The sequence below is a fragment of the Mustela lutreola genome, chromosome 9 (genome assembly GCF_030435805.1).
Source record: "Mustela lutreola isolate mMusLut2 chromosome 9, mMusLut2.pri, whole genome shotgun sequence".
Taxonomy (NCBI): Eukaryota; Metazoa; Chordata; class Mammalia; order Carnivora; family Mustelidae; genus Mustela; species Mustela lutreola.
The window spans coordinates 138399702-138421174 of NC_081298.1; the positions used below are offsets into that span (position 1 = coordinate 138399702).

At 36.3% G+C, this 21473-nt stretch overlaps 1 protein-coding gene and 1 non-coding gene across 2 annotated transcripts in view; both read left to right on the forward strand.

Annotated features, from left to right (window-relative positions):
* The window catches only part of ROCK2 (Rho associated coiled-coil containing protein kinase 2), a 144433-nt gene that overhangs the window by 16240 nt on the left and 106720 nt on the right, over window positions 1-21473 (forward strand). The window lies entirely within an intron of this gene.
* On the forward strand, window positions 10217-10324 carry LOC131808687 (U6 spliceosomal RNA). The gene has a single exon (XR_009344896.1). It is a non-coding gene; the product is annotated as a U6 spliceosomal RNA (small nuclear RNA).

Sequence of the window (21473 nt, forward strand, 5' to 3'; positions counted from 1 at the left end):
GCACTCAACTAGAGAGCTTTAGAAATATTGATGCCTAGTTTCCTACCAATGTAATAGGTATGTGATGTGGCCTAGAAATAGGAGTTTTAAAAGTTCCACAGATGGTTCTCAAGTGCAGGAAATTGTGGGAGCTACTGAGCTGAGAGGTGCAGTATTGTAGTTTAAACATTGGCAGAGAGGGCATTGGATTGAAAATGTACCTGAGGAAAGGAGAATATTTATGTATTTATTTTTCTTTATTTATTTTTTGTGACTCACCAAGGCTTGGATGAAGTCAGAAAGTCAGAATTATCTGTTGGAAGCTAGAATCACGCCCAGGGTATTTGGTAGAAATGATGTCAGTTCCTCTGATTTAGATGTCTGTGGTGGGGGCAGTAATTTGCTTTTGATCAAGCATCTCAGGTGATTCTGACGCAGGTTAAGCTGCAGATCCGAGGTTGAGAAATTTGTAGGTGTTGCTTCTTGTACTGACTGACAAAACCAAAACCAAATAGTTTCGATCCCCTTGGCACACAAAATTGTATATGTGGGCAAGGCTGGAGAATGGAGAAGTGCCAGATTTTCTGAAATCTGAAATACCAAGGGTCATCACATTTTCTATCTTTTTTTAGAGCTCCATAGGAATTAGACCAGGGTTTTTCTTTTTCTTATTTTAGAAGGAAATTTAATTTGCTTTGTTGAGCTTTTCTGAAGGAAGAACCAGACAAGATAGTCCAAATAGAAGTGAAAAACAATTTTTATTGTGATAAAATATACACAGTTTAAAATGATGATATAGAAATAATGCATCTTCTCTTTTCATGAGAAATATTATCTATAGACACTAACTGACCTGGAAAATATATAATTTTGATGTTTCACATTTAATAAATGGTGACAGAGAAATAGTGACAGCCTGTTTAATTACTGACAGTTGATTTAATTCAGAAAGAAAAATTTCACTAGAAATGTCTGGTCCTGCAGAACATAGCAGCTAAAGCAGCACAGTGTATGTGTATCTATGAATGTGCCTATGTTTAAAAAATAACAAAATCACACAAAAATTATTTTGTGGTCTCTTTAAAAACAAGCAAAAAAAAAAAAAAAAACCAATGTAGAATATTCAAAATCTTTATGTTAAACTGTCTTGAAATTTTATTTTCAGAGCAGCCTTCAAATTATTGGTTATGTAACAGTCATCTTATTAATATGTTACTGTTTAGATTTTTTCAAATGCACATTCTTTGCAGTTATGTCTCTTCACATCAGTGGAAATTAGAGAAGACCAGATAGGGGCGCCTGGGTGGCTCTGTCGTTAAGCGTCTGCCTTTGGCTCAGGTCATGATCCCAGTGTCCTGGGATGGAGCCGAGTCAGGCTCCCTGCTCGGCAGGAAGCCTGCTTCTCCCTCTCCCACTTCCCCTGCCTGCTTGTGTTCTCTCTCTCACTGTGTCCCTCTCTGTCTAATGAATAAATAAAATCTTTAAAAAAAAAAAAAAAAAAGGGAAGACCAGACAGTTTTTACAATGTGCATAAGTTGTCCCTATTTCTCATTTTTTCAAATATTTATATATTAGACTTCCTCTTGTGTGGCCCATTTTAATTTTGGTGGTTAAGGGGGTATGTAAGTATTTTAGAAATTTGAAAATATTTTTATTTATTGATTCTTATGATAATAGTTACGCTATTAGAGGAAAAGTTTTATCTTTTTTTTTTTTAAGTATTTGAAATCTTTAGCAACTCACTTTTTGTGGATTTTATCTTGTAGTTAATAAAATTGGACACACTGTGGCAAAGGCAATATTAATATTTATGAGACTATAGAGTGACACACAGTATCTTTAAAGCCCTAAAGATTGGCCACAGTTTATCATTTAAAGTGTATCCATTCTTCCCAAGTTATTGCTGAATAGATAGTAAAATGTGAAACATCCAAAACTGAGTGGTCCTTCTTTGACTGACGAATATATCTCTGCAGTTATCTTTAGAAGGTTGTTACATCTGATTTATTAACATTTCATTGGAAGTGTTTTTTCAGTTTAGAAATATTTTACAATCTGGTCATTAGAAAGTGTATTCCATAATACCTCAGCATTGCACAGGATTTCCCACCATTTCTAAATACTTAACAAAATGCAGGTATAGCTATGGACTATATAATTCATGATTGCAATTTAAAATGAGAGTATGAATATGTTTTGTTAATGTTGTTATATTCTGGCTAAACAAGATTTTAGTCATAAAAGCAAGATGTAACAATGTAAGAGAATGCAAAAACTCACCTAAAGGATTTTGCTGGTGGTTCTGAGAGACAATTTTCTTAAAAAAAAAAAAATTGTAAAATCATATATTTTTGTGAAAAGGGGGAAGCTATAAAATTAAAAATTTTGAAGGCATTGCTGAAGACAGATTTGTTTCTCATATTTAAGACATTCCCAGAACAAGAGACCAACGGATGATACAAATAAAACTAAATTTAGAACTAATAAAAGGAAACTCTAGTAAAAATTGGCTTATGCAATTTACTTCAGAGAGAAGTCATAAAGTAAAACACTGAATACAAGTTAATTACTCAGTTTTGGGGGGAGAGCTAGTAAGAGGGGATTTTTATGTATGGAAGTTCACCTCTTAAAATATGGAAAATGTAAGTCTCTGGCATAATATTTTATTGTGCTGCTTTTTATCCTCTTGTAAACAATTGTTCAGTTTGGTTCAAGTTAGAACAAATCTGTGAAATGGAAGTGTAAGAATCTGGAAAGTAGCATACTTATTTCAGATCATTTTCCATAAGTAAAATTCCATTAAAATAAATTCATAAAACGGATTCTGTTGAACCTTTACTAATATATGAGCAAACAAGTGAATTTCCTTAAGAATTTTTTTAAACACAGACACACACACACACACACACACACACACACACTTGAGTTGGGAGGAGGAGCAAAGGGAGAGAGAGATTCCCAAGCATACCTTTCTCTGAGTGCAGAGCCTTACCATGGGGCTCAGTTTCCTGAGCTGGAGATCACTCTCTTGACCTGGATGGAGGTCAGGACCTGAGCTGAAACCAAGAATTGCATGCTTAACCGATGGAGCCACCCAGGCACCCCATGACTTGATAATTTTTAAGTGTATTTTTAAGAGAATGGTGTAATGGCAAGAACACTGGATTTGGTGTCAGAAGAGCTACGACTGGTATTGATTAGTTAGATGTTTTATTAATTATCTTTAATTATCTTATTGACTTTGATAATTTGTAAGACCTGTATCTGTCTACCTCAAGGAGATGGGAAGATTAAATCCAGTGGGATGCTAACCCTGTGTATTAGTATTCTGTAAACTGTACAGAACTTAAGCTTGTTTACAGAGAGTTGAAGAACTATGTGTATTATAGCCTAAATTATATATGTTTGTAAGTATCTTCGAAAGGATTTGTGCATACAAAATCCATCTCCTGGTGTTAACCTATTTTTCCTAAAAATGGTAGCACATTATTTAGCAAATAATAGGTTCTATAAAGTACTAAACCACTGAATAAAAAATTAGTTAGCATATTTATTTTTTTTTAATTCACTGAGGATACTTTCATTTGGTGAATATTTGTTTTTATTCATTTTTGTGTTTATAGTCCAGGTATCGATTTTTCCAGCTAAGGTATATTATTTTGTTTTATTTTATTTATTTTTTTAAGGTATATTCTTTTAGAGTTGGTAGGATGCTGAACTATGAAAACAGAATCTGATGTTCTTATGTGATGTTAAATTTCAGAAATCCTGATACAAATATTAGGAAAAGTCATGACATAATTTTTAAGCCTTTGTGGTTATTCACTTGCAAAAATGTTAATCACGTTTTATGTAAACTTTAAAGGAGCGTTTGGGTTTTACCAGCAGTTTTTATCTGTGGCTTAAATTTAGCAACTTTTGGCCTACTATTTAGTAACATAAGTGAGCGGAGGCAGAATTTCAAAAGAATGGTTTAGAAGATAAACAGCAGGTATTATGCTGTATGACCTCTGGTACAGATTCTGGTCTTTAGGGATACCAGGACAATTATAATTTAATCATGTAGAAAAATTTTAAAGTAGCATAATAGTATATGTTGTGATCATTCTGTGTTGATGGCTACTGTGATCAGTAACTAGTTAATTTCCTTGGATCATATAATTTCCAAATTTCCGAAATTTAGGGGTTTAGGATCTGGCTAACAGAATAGGCTAACTTAAGTCTAATGTCAACTTTTTAACAACCTTATGGAGTAAGAATTTGTATTTCATAGACCAGAAACATCTGAATTAGTAATCCAGGCATAATTAAAATGAATATGGGGAGAAGTTTGTATGGGAATAGCCACTGTTAGGGTTGATACATTATATACTTTCCCTGTTGTGGCATTTATGAATTAAGAAATGAATTTATCTACTTCTCTTCTCTCTCTCTCTCTCTTTTTTTAAAAAGATTTTATTTTATTTGACAGACAGAGATCACAAGCAGGCAGAGAGGCAGGTAGAGAGAGAGGGAAGCAGGCTCCCTGCTAAGCAGAGAGGCCGGATTTGGGGCTCGATCCCAGGACCCTGAGATCATGACCTGAGCCGAAGGCAGAGGCTTTAACCCACTGAGCCACCCAGGCGCCCCTCTCTCTCTTTTTTTTAATCTCAGTGGTTTTTCTTAGAATAGAGAGAGACTTCAGCATAGACTATTTTCTGTCTTGTGGTTGGTCTCTTGTGCTCAGGTGCCTATCCCTCTCTCTCCTCCATTAGAAGTAAAGGGAAGGGGTTTTTGAAGGGCCCCAGGATCAGGGGACAATAGCAGGGGAAAGTCTTCTTTTAATTTTTTTTTAAGTCATCTCTACACCCAGCATGGGGCTCAGTCTCACAACCCTGAGAGCAAGAGTCAGACGCTTCCCTGATTGAGCCAGCCAAGACCACTAGTAGGAAAAAGCCTTGGTGGGATATATGGCACAGATAATGGGCATCAGGGAAGTAGATTTATCTTCGGAGATGTGAAAAGGAAGAGAGTGAGCAGGACCACGGATAGAGGCAATCATCCTTCCACCAATAACAGAATAAATAGAACATCCTCTTTTATTTATATTCTGTCTCTGTCTCTAATGGGAATGCTACCTCTTGTTCTCTTCTTTGTCTACTCGAAAAACCAAACAAAACAAATTTCATTTTTTTCTTTTAAAGATTTTAAAAATTTATTTGACAGAGAGACATAGCGAGAGAGGGAACATAAGCAGAAGGAGTGGGAGAGGGAGAAGCAGGCTTCACTCCAGGCAGAGAGCCCCATGCGGGGCTGGATCCCAGGACTGTGGGATCATGACCTGGGCTGAAAGCAGATGCTTAATGACTGAGCGCTCCAACAAACTTCATTTTGAAAATTAAAAAAGTAATACATGCCTATTTAAAAAATTAAAAATTACAGAAGTGAATATAAAACATAAATTCTCTCTTAGCCCTTTCTCCTTGATCTCAGTTTTCTGAAACAGCCACTTTACAATACATCAGTGTATCACTTTCCTTGTGTGCATTAACGGTGTATGCATATAACGGTGGTGTATCATTTTCCTTTTTTCCTTGCATATAAAAAGTAGGAATACTTATTGGGCCTTTTTTTTAATAACAAAAATGCATCTATATCATATCTATTGTTTTGTATTTGCTTTTTAAATTTATTTGGAGGCCATCCAGTCAGAATTTATAACTCCTCTAGTTCTTTTAGGGAGTATTGCATTTTCTGGATTTGCCATAATTATTTCACTGTTTCAGTATTGATAGACATTTCTGTTGCTTTCTTCTATTATAAACATTGCTGCAGTGAACATCACTAATTTTGTGCATATATGTGAGTATTTCTGTAGATTTCTGGAAATGGGATTGTTAAAGCATGTACACATTTAAAATTCCAAAATAATCCCAACTGTGATGAGAATACACATATTCCCTTACCTTTGCTGGGTAAATATTATCAGCCTTTTACCTTAGTTGCCAATCTCATGGGTGAAAAAAAGCCAGTATCTCCTTTTGTTTTTTTATGTGCATTTCAGTATTGGATTACTAATGAGATTGAGCACTTGTTGTTAGTTATAGTTTTAATTCTTTTTAAAGATCCACATCAAATTTATTTGCTCTGTAGAGTCTTCTGTAATTCTTCCTTATCCCTTTCCCTAACTCCGGGTAGTGACTCCTCTCTGCCTTCTCTGCTCTTACAGTACTCTCTGTTGTAAGTGATTAGAATCATTGCGTATTATGATTATTTACTTATTATATATCAGACCATGAGCTCCCTTACAGTTGTGACCATGTAGTAGTCATTATTTTTCTAACTTTTATATCATGGCTTATTGGAAATTTGGGAATTAAACCTAGTTTTTAGGGTAATGGGGCATAAATGCTTTAAAGATAATTTGTTTTTTTTTCTTTAGTTTTATTGAGATATAATTGATGTACAGCACTATATAAGTTTAAGATATACAACATAGTGGCTGGACTTAAGTATATTGCAAAATAATTACCACAATAAGTTTAGTTAACATTCATCACCTCATATAGTTACATAGTAGTCATCTTCATGTCTCTGCCCAGTGACTAGCACAGAGCCTGTAGCATTTAGTGTGTTTGTGAAGTTTTATCAAATTGTTAGTCTGATTTCCAACTGGGAGTCTATATGTAAGGTTTGCTGCTTTCTTTTTTGGAGTAGGGGGAAGGTTGGTTCTTAATGATAATGTTTCTAATACACCCCTTTATTTTACAAATGAAGAGTTAAGTCTAAAAGAGGAATGTCTTATGTGGTTAATGGGATATTTTTATTATTTATCATACCCTACTAGGTGTTGTGAAACAGTGCAGCTCCAAACAGGGTTATTTATAGTCAAAGATGAATATTGATTTCTACTATCTAAGATAGATGGGGAGCTTTTCTCAGTTCTTACAGACAAAGCCTAGCAAATGGGGCTTTTGCCTGATAGTCTTAGCATGTAGCCTGAAACCCATATAAATTATCCAAACTTCATTTGGCTCTTTCCAAAGCGTTAGGACTCTTACGACACACTAGACATAGACTTTTCTAATTGCAAGCACTGGCTAACCTCTGAGAGACATGGTGTCTTTTCTTTTAGAGAGCTCTTGAAACCTGTCCTCTCAGCCGTCTTCCCATGCAGTGATCCCACCAAATCTAGTCACATGATACTGCCTTTTCCTGCCCAAGATACAAGTCATTATACATATCTCTTCTCACGCTCGTTCCCTCACCTGTTCTTCCTCTTTTTCAGATATTTCTTACCCTTGTTCTAGGGTTAAACATAATCACTTGCATCTTCAAATTACTGAACGTTACTTTTATCTTTAAGTAACACCACCTATCTTCCTCCTTGGGAAAGCTCTCTCTAGTGGAACTTGGACCTTCCTTTATTCTCTACAGGTCCCAGTTGTAAGAAAATAATAAGAGGTGGTTTCCTTCTTACTTTGCACTACAGTGCCTATAAAACCTTCCTGTTAAAATTGCTGTTGCTGAGTCTCACATCTCTGCTTGCTCATTGAAGACATAGCCTTCTGACCCACAGACTTCCTTTCCATGCAGGGTTGTGCGATCGTTCTAGGTGAATTCAGTGTTTATATGAACAGAGTAGCCAGGACCCTGGCTTCACAGTTTCCTCATCTCTAGTGTAGATTCCCTTAACTCAGTTACTTACTCCCAAGAAACTACTTTGGACCTTACCATTACCTGAAATCAGCTTTACCTTTGAGATCATGTATTCAAACATCTTGTTCGTGAGCTCTTATCCTTTTATTAAACTTATTCATTGATGCTTTTGAGATCTGCAGTTCTTTGACACCTCTCTTCACCAGATACTTCCTTTATAAGCAGGCAAGAGTCCATCATCCATCACTTCAGACCTCTTGCCAGAATTCTCAATTTCCTTGCCTTTTTGAATTTCTGTCCTATGCCTTTGCACCTAGATTTTGGATCAGTGTGTCTCTGGCCTATACAAAAGGTGTACGTTGAGCACTGATAGAGAAAAAAATTACTAATTATTACTGGTACTGTGAATTCATGGTCTCTCTTTCTTTAAGAGCTTTCAGCATTGCAGAGCAATTCTGTCATTCCCCATAGGGTCCGTTTTAAACATTTCTTTTCTTTCTTTGAGCAAAGTATGCTCCACAGATGGTCTTCTCACTTCATGAGAAAATAGAAGCCATCAAAAGGAGATCCCTTAATTTCCTGTTATTTGACTCACCAGTTTATGTCTTCTGTACCATTTGTTCTTACTTTTCCTTCTGTTTTCAGTGGATGAGGTGTCCGTTGTTCTCTCTCAGGCTGATTCTCCAACTGTGCTTTGGATCTCATTCTCTCCTTCTGTTGGTTAATTCTGTTTATCTTTCATCTTTCTCATAATTTGGATTCTTTTTCATTTGGCTAAACTTTTTCAAATGTCTCACCTAAAACAAAAACTAAATGACTCCTAGAAAGAAATCTCAATTCTTTTTTTTTAAAGATTTAATTTATTTGGCAAAGAGATCACAAGTAAGCAGGGAGGCAGGCAGAGAGTGAGGGGGAAGCAGGCTCCCCACTGAGCAGAGAGCCCTATGTGGGGCTCCATTTGAGGACCCTGAGATCTTGACCTGAACTGAAGGCAGAGGCTTTCACCCACTGAGCCACCCAGGTGCCCAAGAAATCTCAATTCTTTCTACCTTTTGCTCCTCCCCTCACCAGCAAAACAAACCGCTGTCTCACTTTCTGTTAATTCCTCAGTACACCGTAATTTCCCTCCCGTCCTATCCCATTGCTGACACCGCTCACTTGATTTCCTTGCTGCTAAACCTATCATTTTATTGAATGTTCAGAAGTACTTGACACTTCTCAAATTGCTCTCTTGGCTTCTATGACAGTACTCAGAGCATCTCCAGCTATTTATCTCAGGTTCCTTTGTTTTCTCTTCCTCTGTTAAATGGGATTCTTGCTTACTTCCTATTTTTTTATTCATTCTTTGCCACCTTCTTAAGCTTGTGTCTATTTCTAGGACTTCATCATCTGTATGTTGATGATTTTGATTTTTCTACCTGAAAGCTTCCCTCTGAGCTTTAGGCTCATACGTCAGCTAGCTGCCTGTGAGTCATCTCCACTGAGATATATCACAGATACTTCAGAATCAGTGTATCTACAGCAAAATTATTTTTCTCCCCTTTGCTTTCACAGCTCCTTCATTTCCTATGATTAGTGATTCCGCGATCCATCTGGCTTGAATCAAGCCAGAAATCTGGCTATTTGGGTATCTGTCATTTTTGACTTCACGTTCAGTATCACTAGATTCTATCAATGTTACCTCCAACATGCGATTCATTTCTCTCCCACCTGACAGCTGCTTTCCCACTTTGGGTGACCATCACATTTTTCTGTGGTTGTTGCGGTATGCTCTTCCCCCTTCTTTACTAGCCTCCTATCTGTTTTCTACTCTCCACCCGAACTACTTATTGTAAGATGCTGATCTAATCCTATTATTCCCCAACTTAAAGTACTTAAATAACTGATTTCCCATTCATTCAGGGAAAATTTCAAAATAATAATAATTTCTTACAAGACTGTTAGTGACCTGACTTCTGACTTTTCCAACCCTATCTCTTGTAACTTCACTTCTTCCTCCCAAATTCTATCCATATTAAATAACTTCGTTTGAAGCTGCTTTCTTCTCATTGCCAGGTTTTTTTTTTTTTGTTTGTTTGTTTGTTTGTTTTTTTGGGACATGTAGTTTTCTCTGCCTGGATGAAAATACTAACTCCCCCAATATTACTAATATGCAGTGTATGGAAATACTTTTGCCTCATTGTACTCAGTTTGGTTTGAACTCAAGACTTATGATGGAGAAGACAAATATGTATTTACAATGACATTTTTTAGAAACGGACCTAGTTACGTATCTAATTATGATGGGTGGATGGTTTATAGAACTCAAAAGAGGATTTCCTTAGAGGAGTGTTCCAAGGAGGAGTTGCCACTGTGAACTCATGCTTCCTGTGAGATTTCTGTGTGAGAAGTGTGAATAAAATATGGTTAATGGAAAATGGTGATATGAATGCTGTATATAAAACTTCCTTTAAACTGTAGAAGATATTTTAAACTCCTTTAAATTCTTAATGATAAACACTTGAAGCTTAGCATATTGAAATAGTGTCTTTTTATGAGATCTCATTAAAGTTATTATCAACATCAATAATAGTAATATCGTTAGCAAGACATAGTTCTTGTGCTTGCTTCAGCAGCACGTATACTAAAATTGGAACAGTACAAAGATGATTTAGCATGGCCCCTGCTCAAGGATTACATGCAAATTCGTGAAGCACTCCACTGTATCTTAATTGTTCTGGAATTAAAAAAAAAAGACATTTAGTTCTCACTGTGTGCCATGCACTGTTCCGAAGTGCTTTATTAATTTGTTAGATTTCTGTTTAATTTTTCTGGTCACATCAAAATGACATGTTCTTTAAAAATACTCTCTTTAGAAATACTTAGTTTTAGACATTTAAAAAATATTATGACCCCCTTCTAAGCAGAATAGAGTTAGTTGCCCATTTTTTGCAGACATAATGAAAAAATGTGTTACTTGTGTTGAATCATATTAAAGTAAAAATGTCCCAAGTAGCCTGTATTTATCAGTATAATCTAAAAAATTCTTTCAGTAAAGGTTTTATTTATTCTGTAGTGAAAAGATCTAGTATCAGCACTTTTCTGTGTTGTCTCATATGATAGAATACCCAGCATGAAGCCCAATGTGGGCTTGAACTCAAAGGTCAAGACTTGAGCTGGGTCAAGAGTGAGATGCTTGACCTACTGAGCTACCCAGGTACCCTCTTTTCTCATTATTATGGTTATTTCTTAAAGCTAAAACTTGAAGCTCTGTGTAAGAAATTGGTAACCATTATTTTTGGACAAGCTGAATAGATATTTTAGAAAAGTGATTAATGCAAAATGTTCTAAACATTGAAAGGATTTCAGATTTTAGAGTATCTTTTAAATCTGATTTTTCAACTTATTCTCCCCAAAATTTTCTTAGGTTCAGGTTGAGCATCTCTAAAAATGAGTTGTGGGGTTTTACTCTTTCTTTTTCTTTTTCTTTCTTTCTTTCTTTCTTTTTTAAGATTTTATTTATTTATTTGACAGAGAGATAGCACAAGTAGAGCGGCAGGCAGAGGGAGAAGGAGAAGCAGGCTCTCTGCTGAGCAGGGAGTCCGATGCAGGGCTCAATCCCAGAGCTCTGGGATCATGACCTGAGCTGAAGGCAGCCGCTTAACCAACTGAGCCACCCAGGTACCCCTTAATCTTTCTTAATTATTTTTTTGTCTCCAAGTGGAGAGATTAATTAACTATATGATCTACCCTTATTGGAGGTCTGCAGTGTGATAGACAGCTCAAGAACAGTACATTATCTAATGATCACTTTTTATTTGTAAGTCTTTCAAGGACTTGTGTGGAACATTTGAATATGAATATGTGTGAAATTCTGCAGTTTAATAAGCTTATCGTGATGAATCTGCAGTCTCAATCCATGTGTCTATTTCCCTTCTTGGCATGACCTTTTTTAAAAATTTTCCCCCACTGCTGGTGATGGGGCAGCATTATCTCCCAAATTATTGAAAAGGATTAGTATAAGGAGAGCTGCTGTTATTCTTCCTCTCAGACTTGTTTGATGTCAGACTGCAGGGTAGCTCAGTGGTGCATTTAAATTGTGGTGTCTTCAGGGTGCTTGAGTGGCTCAGTTGGTTAAGCATCTGCCTTCAGCTCAGGTCATGATCTGAGGGTCTTGGGATTGAGCCCCGCTTTGGGCTCCCTGCTGAGCAGGGGAGCCTGCTTCTCCCTCTTGTGCTCCCCTTGCTTGTGCTCTCTCTCTGTCAAATAAATAAATAAAATCTTAAAAAAATAAATTGTGGTATCTTCAATTCTTCTCTCATATGTCTGTGTGAATAAAAAGGAAATTAGTAGTCATGTCTTAAAGGAGATGATGGAGGCTTCTACCTTTTATTTACATTTGGATAGCGGAATTAGGACAAGGTTGGTGATGATGATTAGGAAATTACAGTATCTTTATTTTTTAATTTTTATTTATTTTATTTTTTTTTTAAGATTTTATTTATTTGTTTGACAGAGAGAAATCACAAGTAGATGGAGAGGCAGGCAGAGAGAAAGAGAGGGAAGCAGGCTCCCTGCTGAGCAGAGAGCCGGATGTGGGACTCCATCCCAGGACCCTGAGATCATGACCTGAGCCGAAGGCAGCGGCTTAACCCACTGAGCCACCCAGGCGCCCCTATTTTTTTATTTTTTAAAGATTTTATTTTTCAGAGAGAGAGAAAGTGCACAAGCAGGGGGAGCAGCAGTCAGAGGGAGAAGCTCTTGCTGAGCAAGGAGCCCAGTGTGGGACTCAATTCCAGGACCCTGGGATCATGACCTGAGCCAGAGGCAGATGCTTAACTGACTGAGCCACTCAGGTGTCCCTACAGTATCTTTATTTTTTTTTTTAATTTTTTTATTTTTAAAGATTTTATTTATTTATTTGACACTCAGAGATCACAAGTAGAGAGGCAGGCAGAGAGAGAGGAGGAAGCAGGCTCCCCGCTGAGCAGAGAGCGCAATTCGGGGCTCGATCCCAGGACCCTGGGATCATGACCTGAGCCGAAGGCAGAGGCTTTAACCCACTGAGCCACACAGGCGCCCCTATAGTATCTTTATTTTTAAACCAATTTTTTAAACGATTTTATTTATTTGAGAGAGAAAGAACGTGTACGTGGGCATGCACAGTGGGGAGACACCTAGGGAGAAAGAATCCTTAAGCAGACTCCTCATGGAGCTCAGAGCCCAACACGGGGCTGAAATCATGACCTGAGCCAAAATCAAGAGTTGGACACTTAACTGACTGACCCACGCAGGTGCCCCAAGAAAATATAGTATCTTTTTTATTTTTTATTTTTTAAGATTTTCTTTATTTATTTGAGAGAGAGAGAGAGAGAGAGAGAGCATGAGCCAGGTTGCAGGGGGCTGGTGAGCAGAGGGAGAGGGAGAAGCAGACACTGCTGAGCAGGGAGCCCATGTGGTTCGATCCCAGGACCCAGAGATCATGACCTGAGCTGAAGGTATACCCTTAACCAACTGAGCCAGCAAAATACAGTATCTTTAAAGCCCATTAGTGTAGATAATGTCTGCTGATCATTTGATTAAGTTAGGGGGAAATGGAATGTATAACCCAGGAAATGGGAAAAGAACTCCACAATTGGTGGTATCCCTTCAGAAAACGTACCATTTTTTTTTTTTTAAACTTTATACCACATGTAAGATAACATTTGAGACATAGTCTAGGTACTTGTAAAAGTCATAGTTTATTTGGGAAGATAAAGTTTACTGTCAAATGGAAAGTTAAATGATGAAGAGCAATAAATACAGTAATATAAAAGAGTGCCTTAGTTGCTATTTTTAGAGCAGTAGGTTGTAATTACCATGAATTAAGTAAAGGTAGGGGGTCACAGGACATTGGAAATAGTAGAAAAGCATTATGAAAGACCAGGGACTTGATTTGCATGTTGGAAGATGGTAATGATGACGGTAGTGATGACAATAAGGATAGCAGCAAAGTTACCTATTGTCTCTGGTGGCTGTGTGTATATTAGTCCATCCGCTTCTCCCTAAAGCCCCTTGAAGTAGCTTCTGTTACTTTCTTGTTCTTACTGTTGGGGAAACTAGGATTCTGCCTTATGTCTCCATATTCTTTGAGTAGACTGCACTGCATTTCCTACAATAGGATGGTAATAGATGGTGAGGAATAGGGAGGGTAATCTTCTTTTGCCTTAATTGGTAGTGTGGAACTTGTGTAGGCCTTTGGAATGGCCTATTTCATTAGATCTCTGAAGAAAAAACAAACTTTTACCCAGGCCACAGATAAAATGTATTTTCAGTAACGAAGATTTAAAAACCCACATAGAAGATTTTTTTAAATGAAAAAAAGAACATCGTTTTAACCTTTTGAATAGAATTTTTTTTTAACTTGTGTCATTTTCATCGTATTGTTTTAGGACATTTGAGAAAAATGTCTAATGAGAAGAATATATAACTGCTCTGCATTTAACAGTTTTTGGTACTACTTAATTATTTAGAAAATTAAATGGAAAATTTAAAGAAGGGATTGTTAAAAATTGTTAAAGAACTGTGACATTGGATTAAAACAAATCAAAGACCTAGTCATAACCTTGTATATGTATGTGTGTGTAAAATTTTATAGGACCACCAAAAAAAATACCCTGTATAGACGATTGAAAAGTATTGATATGGTATGTGTTAATGGAGGTATCTTTGCAGAACAGTCAGCAGCGTATAATGAAATAGTTGAAATTGTTTGGAATATAAACATGGAATTGTTTCATTGTATATGGAATTTTGAAAAGTACCATGCGCTATCATCAAAACACATCAACTGCTTTAGCTGGGAAACTCCTCCCCCATATGTATCAACATTATTTTTTTGGGAAAAAAAATCTTTTTAAAGATTTTATTTATTTGTCAGAGAGAGAGAGAAATAGAGAGTGAGCACAAACAGGAAGAATGGTGGGCAGAGGGAGAGGCAGGCTCCCCGCTGAGCAAGGAGCCCAATGTAGGACTCGATCCTGGGACCCTGGTATCATGACTGGAGCTGAAGGCGGATGCTTAACCAGCCGAGCCACCCAGGCGTCCCTATGAATGTTTCTTTTGATAACATTTCTTCCTTCATAGAAGTAATTACCATTTAACAAAAGCAATGTAGAGACAGTATAGCAAGGTGTTCAAGGACTCAGGCTCTGGAGTCATATTTGGGTTTATTTTCTTGTCCTTAACTGTGTCCCCTTATGATTGCTTAACATTTGAACCTATCGGTAAAATGGAGGATAATAATAATACTTCCTTTATAAAGTTGTTAAGTTTAAATGATGTAATCTAAAGCACATAGTGATGGATGTGTTTGTAAGCCTTCAACAAATGCCAGGTTTGTTTGTTTATTATTTTGGTAAAAAATGCACAGTATATGATTTATCATCTTAACCATTTCTGAATGTATAGTTTAGTAGTGTTAAATACATTCACACTGTTTTACAGCCAAGATCCATGGCTCTTTTCATCTTGTAAGACTCAAAACTCCATACCCATTGTGGGGGCACCTGGCTGGCTCAGTGGATGGAGTATGGGACTCTTGATCTCAGGGTTGTGGGTTCCGGTCCCACATTGTGCATAGAGATTACTTGAAATAAAATCTTAAAACAAACAAACAAAACAAAACTCCATATGCATTAAAGAACAACTCTTCATTCCCTCCTCCCCTAGCCCTGGCAACCACCTTTCTGCTTTCTGCTTTCTGTCTCTATGAATTTGACTACTCTAGGTACCTTATATATGTAGAATTTTACAGTATTTGTCTTATGGTATTTGTCAAAAGGCTTATTTCACTTAGCATAATGCCCTCAAGGTATCCATATTGCAGCATATGTTAGCATTTCCTTCTTTTTCAAGCCTGGGTAATATTCCATTGTGTTTATATACAAAGTTTTGTTTATCCATTTATTTGTAGGTGAACATGGGTTGCTTCCACCTTTTGGCTGTCATGAATGATGCTGCTATAAATGCAGGTGTACGAATATTGGAGGCCCTGGTTTCAGTTCTTTTCAGTGTATACCCGGAAATGGATTTGCTGGATCATATGATAACTCTACTGTTAATTTTTTGAGGAACTACCAGACTGTTTTCCATAGTGGCTGCACCATTTTACATTCCCATCAGCAGTGCACAAGGATTTCAGTCTTTCCACATCCTTGCCAATATTTATTATTTTAAGGGTTTTTTTTTTTTTTTTATAGTGGCCATACTAATAAGTATGAGGTTCTTCTCATTTTTATTTTTCTTCTGGTTATAGGCTTAAATTATTGTTCTTTCTCAGATTTTTCCTCAGGAAGTTTAAATTACTGAATTTAGATCTTTTCTTTTTGTAAGTTTGCATTTTTTTGGTATAAATTTCTCTTTACTGCTTTTGCTGCCACCCACAAATTTTGTTGTAATTTCATTTTTATTTAGTGACACTAAGTTTTGAAAGGTGTTTTTCCTGTATATAGTATTCTAGGTTGATAGTTGTTTTTACTTTTGGGGCTTTAAATACATTGCTTCACTATCTTTGACTTTCACTATTTTTGCTTCACTATCTGAAGTCACTGTTTGACTTTGACTATCCCCGCCTCCCCTTCCCCCTTCCCCCAAGTTTATTTTTCTAACTGTCTTTAATCAGTTTGATATGCCTGTTGTTGTTTCCTTCATGCTTCTTGTTTTTAGCTTTGGTTGAGCCTCCTGATCTGTATATTTTTATTTTTTATCAGGTGTACAGAATTTCTAGCCCTTATTTCTTCATGTGTTTCTTTTTCCGTCTCTGGTGACTTCTCAATTATGTACATTATGTTGGTCTGCAACTTACTGAGAGTCTATCTACATCTTTTGGTTTTCTTTTCCCCTCTGTGTTTCATAATAGATAATTTCTGTTGTTATGTTTTCAAATTCTGTTGTCTTTTCTTCTATAGTTTCTAGTCTTCTGTTGGTCCCATTCAGTGTATTTTTCATCTCACACATGATATTTTTTTATTTCCACATTTTTGGTTCTTGTCCTTTATTTTTTTTTTAGGTTATATTTATTTATTTGACAGAGAGATAGAGATCACAAGTAGGCAGAGGAGAATGGGGAAACATGTGCCATGCTGAGCAGAGAGCCTGGTGTGAGGCTCCATCCCAGGACTCTGGGATCATGACGTGAGCTGAAGGCGGAGGCTTAACCCACTGAACCCAGGTGCCCTGGTTCTTGTCCATTTTTATGTATTGCCTCTCTACTTAGCATTCTTAGTGTTTTATAAATCTCTTACTTAATGCGGTAAAATATAAATAACATGAAGTTTACCATTCTAACCACTTCATTGACACTAAGTACATTCATAGTACTGTGTAACCATCATCACAAATCTTTTTTTTTTTTTATAGCATTTTTGTTGCTGTATGTGATTGACCACATGAGTAGTTTTGGTTTATGGAATGTGAACACAAGGGGTTTATGAGTAGCGTGAGGAAGAGTCCTTATGGGAAGTTCATGTATTCTTTTTTTTGGCCATTTCTTTTTAATGACTGGTATTGGTGCTTGCTGTCCCACATCATGAGGTGGGAGCAGTATATTTGGGTTGATGGCAGCAAAGCTGAGGAACCTAGATCTCTGATGATTGTGGGAGCTGTTGTAACCACCCTTAACTCTTTTTTCTTTTTTTTAATAGTACAAATGGACTTTATTCTTCGAATGGAAAGTGAAAGAGAGGAGGGGATATGACAGCTCCAGCTCCTGGGACAGCAACAGATTATACCACTGTCCTTCAAAAGGACCCTTAACTGTTTTAAGGCAGACATAAAAGCACGAATGGGCATTTTCTGTCACTTGCAGCTGAAGCCAAGTCAATTTGGTACTTAAAAATTACCATCTTTAATATTATCAAAGAAATACGTTTTTTGTTTGTTTATTTATTTTAAGATTTCCTTCATGTATTTGAGAGAGAGAAAGAGTATGTTAGAGAGAGAGCACAAGCAGGGGGAGCTGCAGAAGGAGAAGCAGGCTCCCTGCTAAGCAGGGAGCCCAATGTAGGGCTCAGTCCCAGAACCCTGAGACAAACTGAGACAAACTGACTGAACCACACAGGTGCCCCAGAAATACGATTTTTAGAAATATGTAGCAAAGGGCAGCTTACTTTTTTAATAGCTTTTAAAAACTCATACTTATCCTTCATTAGAATTCCTTTTATGTATGTACTCTGTTTTATAGACATTTTATTTTCTTCACAACATTCCTGCAATGTTGTATTACTATTTCTGTTTACTGATATTACTGAGGTTTAGAGAAGGAAGTTATGTTAACTTGGTAGTAGTGATGGAATTTGTACTCTGTTTCAAGTCTGTCTGACTCCAAATCACACACTTTTTTCACTAAGCCATGCCTTTTCAAATGCCTGTCTTTCATATTTTATTTCTGAGACAACTCTCGTTGGTAAATTACTCTCCTAGGAGGTACTCTATACCAGTGACTCAATTAACTGTTTCAGGTAACTTATTTCTTTTGCTTATTAGTGAAGAATGAGAACTTAAAATAAACTTTTCTGAATCTGCGAAGTTGAAAACCTCCATAAACCCTAGACTAGTAGTACTCAGTCTTAAGGTTTGTATTGCAGACGATGGTTATTCTGAAAGCTTCAACCCAGCCTTTAAGTCTTTCATTTATGCTAGTGTCCTTCATCAGTTAAAGGTTTAGTTTTAGGTATGGTTAGCTTTAAATTACTGTACTTATGATCTGAGGAAAACAGCTTGAATCTTCTAGTATATTCTGAGTTTCTTAATTCGTTGAGAAATTTTGAGGCATTTTTGGTTTTCATGCTTATCATTTTGTTTTAGCCTACTTTTCTTGGTCTGTAATGACATTCACAGGACAAACACATTACATCCTACGAACATAGGAGTGCCAAGAATTACTTGACATTTATGATCATATGAAACATTTACTTCTTATATTTAATTTTTATAATCTGTTATGGCAAAGTATTTTTAAAGCTTGGGTGTTCCAGAACCTGTTTAACCTGTTATCTCTTAAGTGAGACCAAGACTGACTGCATACCTGAAAAAGAAATTCACTGATGGAAGAGACAGATGCCAGAACTGTTGAGAATAAGTCCTTGTTTGTATAACCTTTTAGTTTGTTGAGTCTTTCCTTTTTTGGAGTACAGGAAATTAAAAGCTATGGAAAAATTTGCCATTCCCAGCTGGTCACATGCTCACTGTGCTATAGAATTTCTCTTCCTTCTTTTCTCTTCTCTTCTTCCCACATTCCCTCCCTTCTTTCTTTCTATTTCTTTCTTCTTTTAGATTTATTTTTTTACTTTTTGAGAGAGAAAGAGATGTGTGTGTGTGAGGAGCAGAGGTAAAGGGAGAGAGAGAATCTTAAGCAAACTCCTCACTGAGCGCAGAATCCATGCGGGGCTCGATCTCAGGACGCTGAGATCATAACCTGAGCCAAAACCAAGAGTTGGGTGCTTAATTGACTGAGCCACCCAGGTGCCCTGCTATTGGATTTCTTAATGCTGTATTTATTTTATAAATCCAGCATGATTTTTCTCTTTAGTAATTGATTAAAAAATTTAAAAAATTAAATTAAAAAATTAAAAAAATTTTTTTAAGGATTTATTTAAGTTTAACAAAGTAAATAATTAAAACTGTTAATTCTTTATATACAAATGTAGAAATTCTGAATTTTCCTCAGCTGTTAAGATTTACTACCCATTTGGTCCCCTTTCACTAACCTCTATTAATTGTATACATGTTGGAATTTTGTTTTCTTTGTTTGTTTTCATAGTATTTACCTACTTTTACAATTCTTCAAGTTTAAGTGCTACCAGTCAAGGGTTGTTTTATTGAGTAGTTTCTTTTGTTGTTGTTGTTAAAGTATAGTTGACTTATAGTGTTTATTAGTTTCAGGTGTATGACATCTGAAACTATTCAACAATCTATTCTTTACATTATGCAGTGCTCACCATGAGTGTAGTTACTCCCACCGAGCATAGTTATTACAGGATTAGTGACTGTATTTTTCCTATGCTATACTTTTTATTCCTGTGACTTATTTTATAACTGGAAGTTTGTACATCTTAATCCCTTTTAAGAGAGCTATCTTAGAATGTATCTAAAAAAATACCTCTTATGTAGCTAAATTAATTAAACTGATTAAAATAAGTTCAGTTCCTCATTTGCACTAACCTTATTTCAAGTGTTGGGTAGTAATGTGGGATAGCATAGATAGAGAACATGTACTGAGTATATGAGATGCAGCTAATCAGATTGTGACCTGAGGAAGATGCCCAGTGTGGTTTTTATTACTTTAGTTATGTCATTTAACTCATAAAAATTTTTTTAAAGATTTATTTATTTATTTTGACCATGTGCTCAAGAGAGAGCGTTAGTGGAGGGAGGGATGGAAGGGGGAATCTTCAAGCAGATTCCCCGCTGAGCCTGATGCAGGGCTCCATTCCACAACCCATGAGATCGTGACCTGAACTGGGAAACCAGGAGTCAAACACCTAACCGATTGAGCCACCCAGGTACCCCAGTTATGTCATTTAATAATGTAATCACTGGTCTTAATTTCTAGCAGAGGTTGTTTAGAAAGGTGAAGTCTTTCATTTCTCTCAATCTTTTCTTATCAGTCTACATTTTTTTTTAAAGATTTTTTTTATTTATTAGAGAGAAAGAGAAAGAAGGAACACGGGAGGGGCAGAGGGAGAAGGAGAAGCAGACTCCCTGCAGAGCAGGGAGCCCGATGCCAGGCTGAATCCCAGAACTCCAGGATCATGACCAGAGCTGAAGGCAGATGCTTAACCAGCTGAGCCTCCCAGCACCCTACCAATCTACATTTTGATGAAACTTTTTTTGCTCTATTTTCAGGAAATTTTCAGAGGTCATTGTACAGTGTTATTTAGTTAATAGATAGTAGGATTTTCCCCTTGTTTAAATGGCTTGCCAGAAAATGTTATGGATATCTTTGTTTATTACATTCCTAGTTATAATAGTAATATATGGTTACTATAGGAAATTGGAAAATGTAAAGAGTAAAAAATGAAAACTCATAACCACCCAGAGATAATTACTCTTACTGTTTATTTTTTGTGTGCTATTTTCATATTTTTTCCTAATTTAAATTTTTCAAGTCATTGGTAGTGTGCCTCATACTCAATTTTGTCTTTAACATGATAGCATAACATTTTCCTATGATATTGTTAACTTTTCCTTTACATTTTTAAACAAATGTACCACAATATGGAATGAAATGGTTTCCATCATGATTTGCTTAACCATGCCCCTGTTTTTGGGCATTGTGTTCTGTGTAATAGTGTTCTCTGTTTTGTAGCACTGATTAAAGGGTATGTTCTGTAACTTCTGTAACTTGAATATAATTCTTAAAATCTTTTTACCCTTTATAGTATGTATTTTTAAGTTTATGTCTTCTATTAGAGTATAAGCTTCTGAGTTTAAGGACTATGTCTTGATTATCTTAGATTTTTTTTGCAATGAGACAGGATATAAATGAAGTTATTTAGTTATTTTTATATTCCCATTTTATAGCACTGTGCTTTGGCGTATAGGTATTCATTTACGTTTAACAAATTAAATTTATTTATTACTATTTTTAAAAATATTTGTTTATTTAAGCCATCTCTACACCCAGTGTGGGGCTTGAACTCCTGACCCTGAGATGAAGAGTCACATGGTCTTCCGACTGAGCCAGCCAGGTCCCCCTGACAAATGGAATTTAGATAAGTGGCTTGTTCCTTTTCATAGACCTGTAGATGACAGTATGCATGAAATTTTAATGAAAGAATAATTCAGTTTTTTGGACACATTCCTTGCTCTAGGGACAATAGTCTCATTTGTAATTA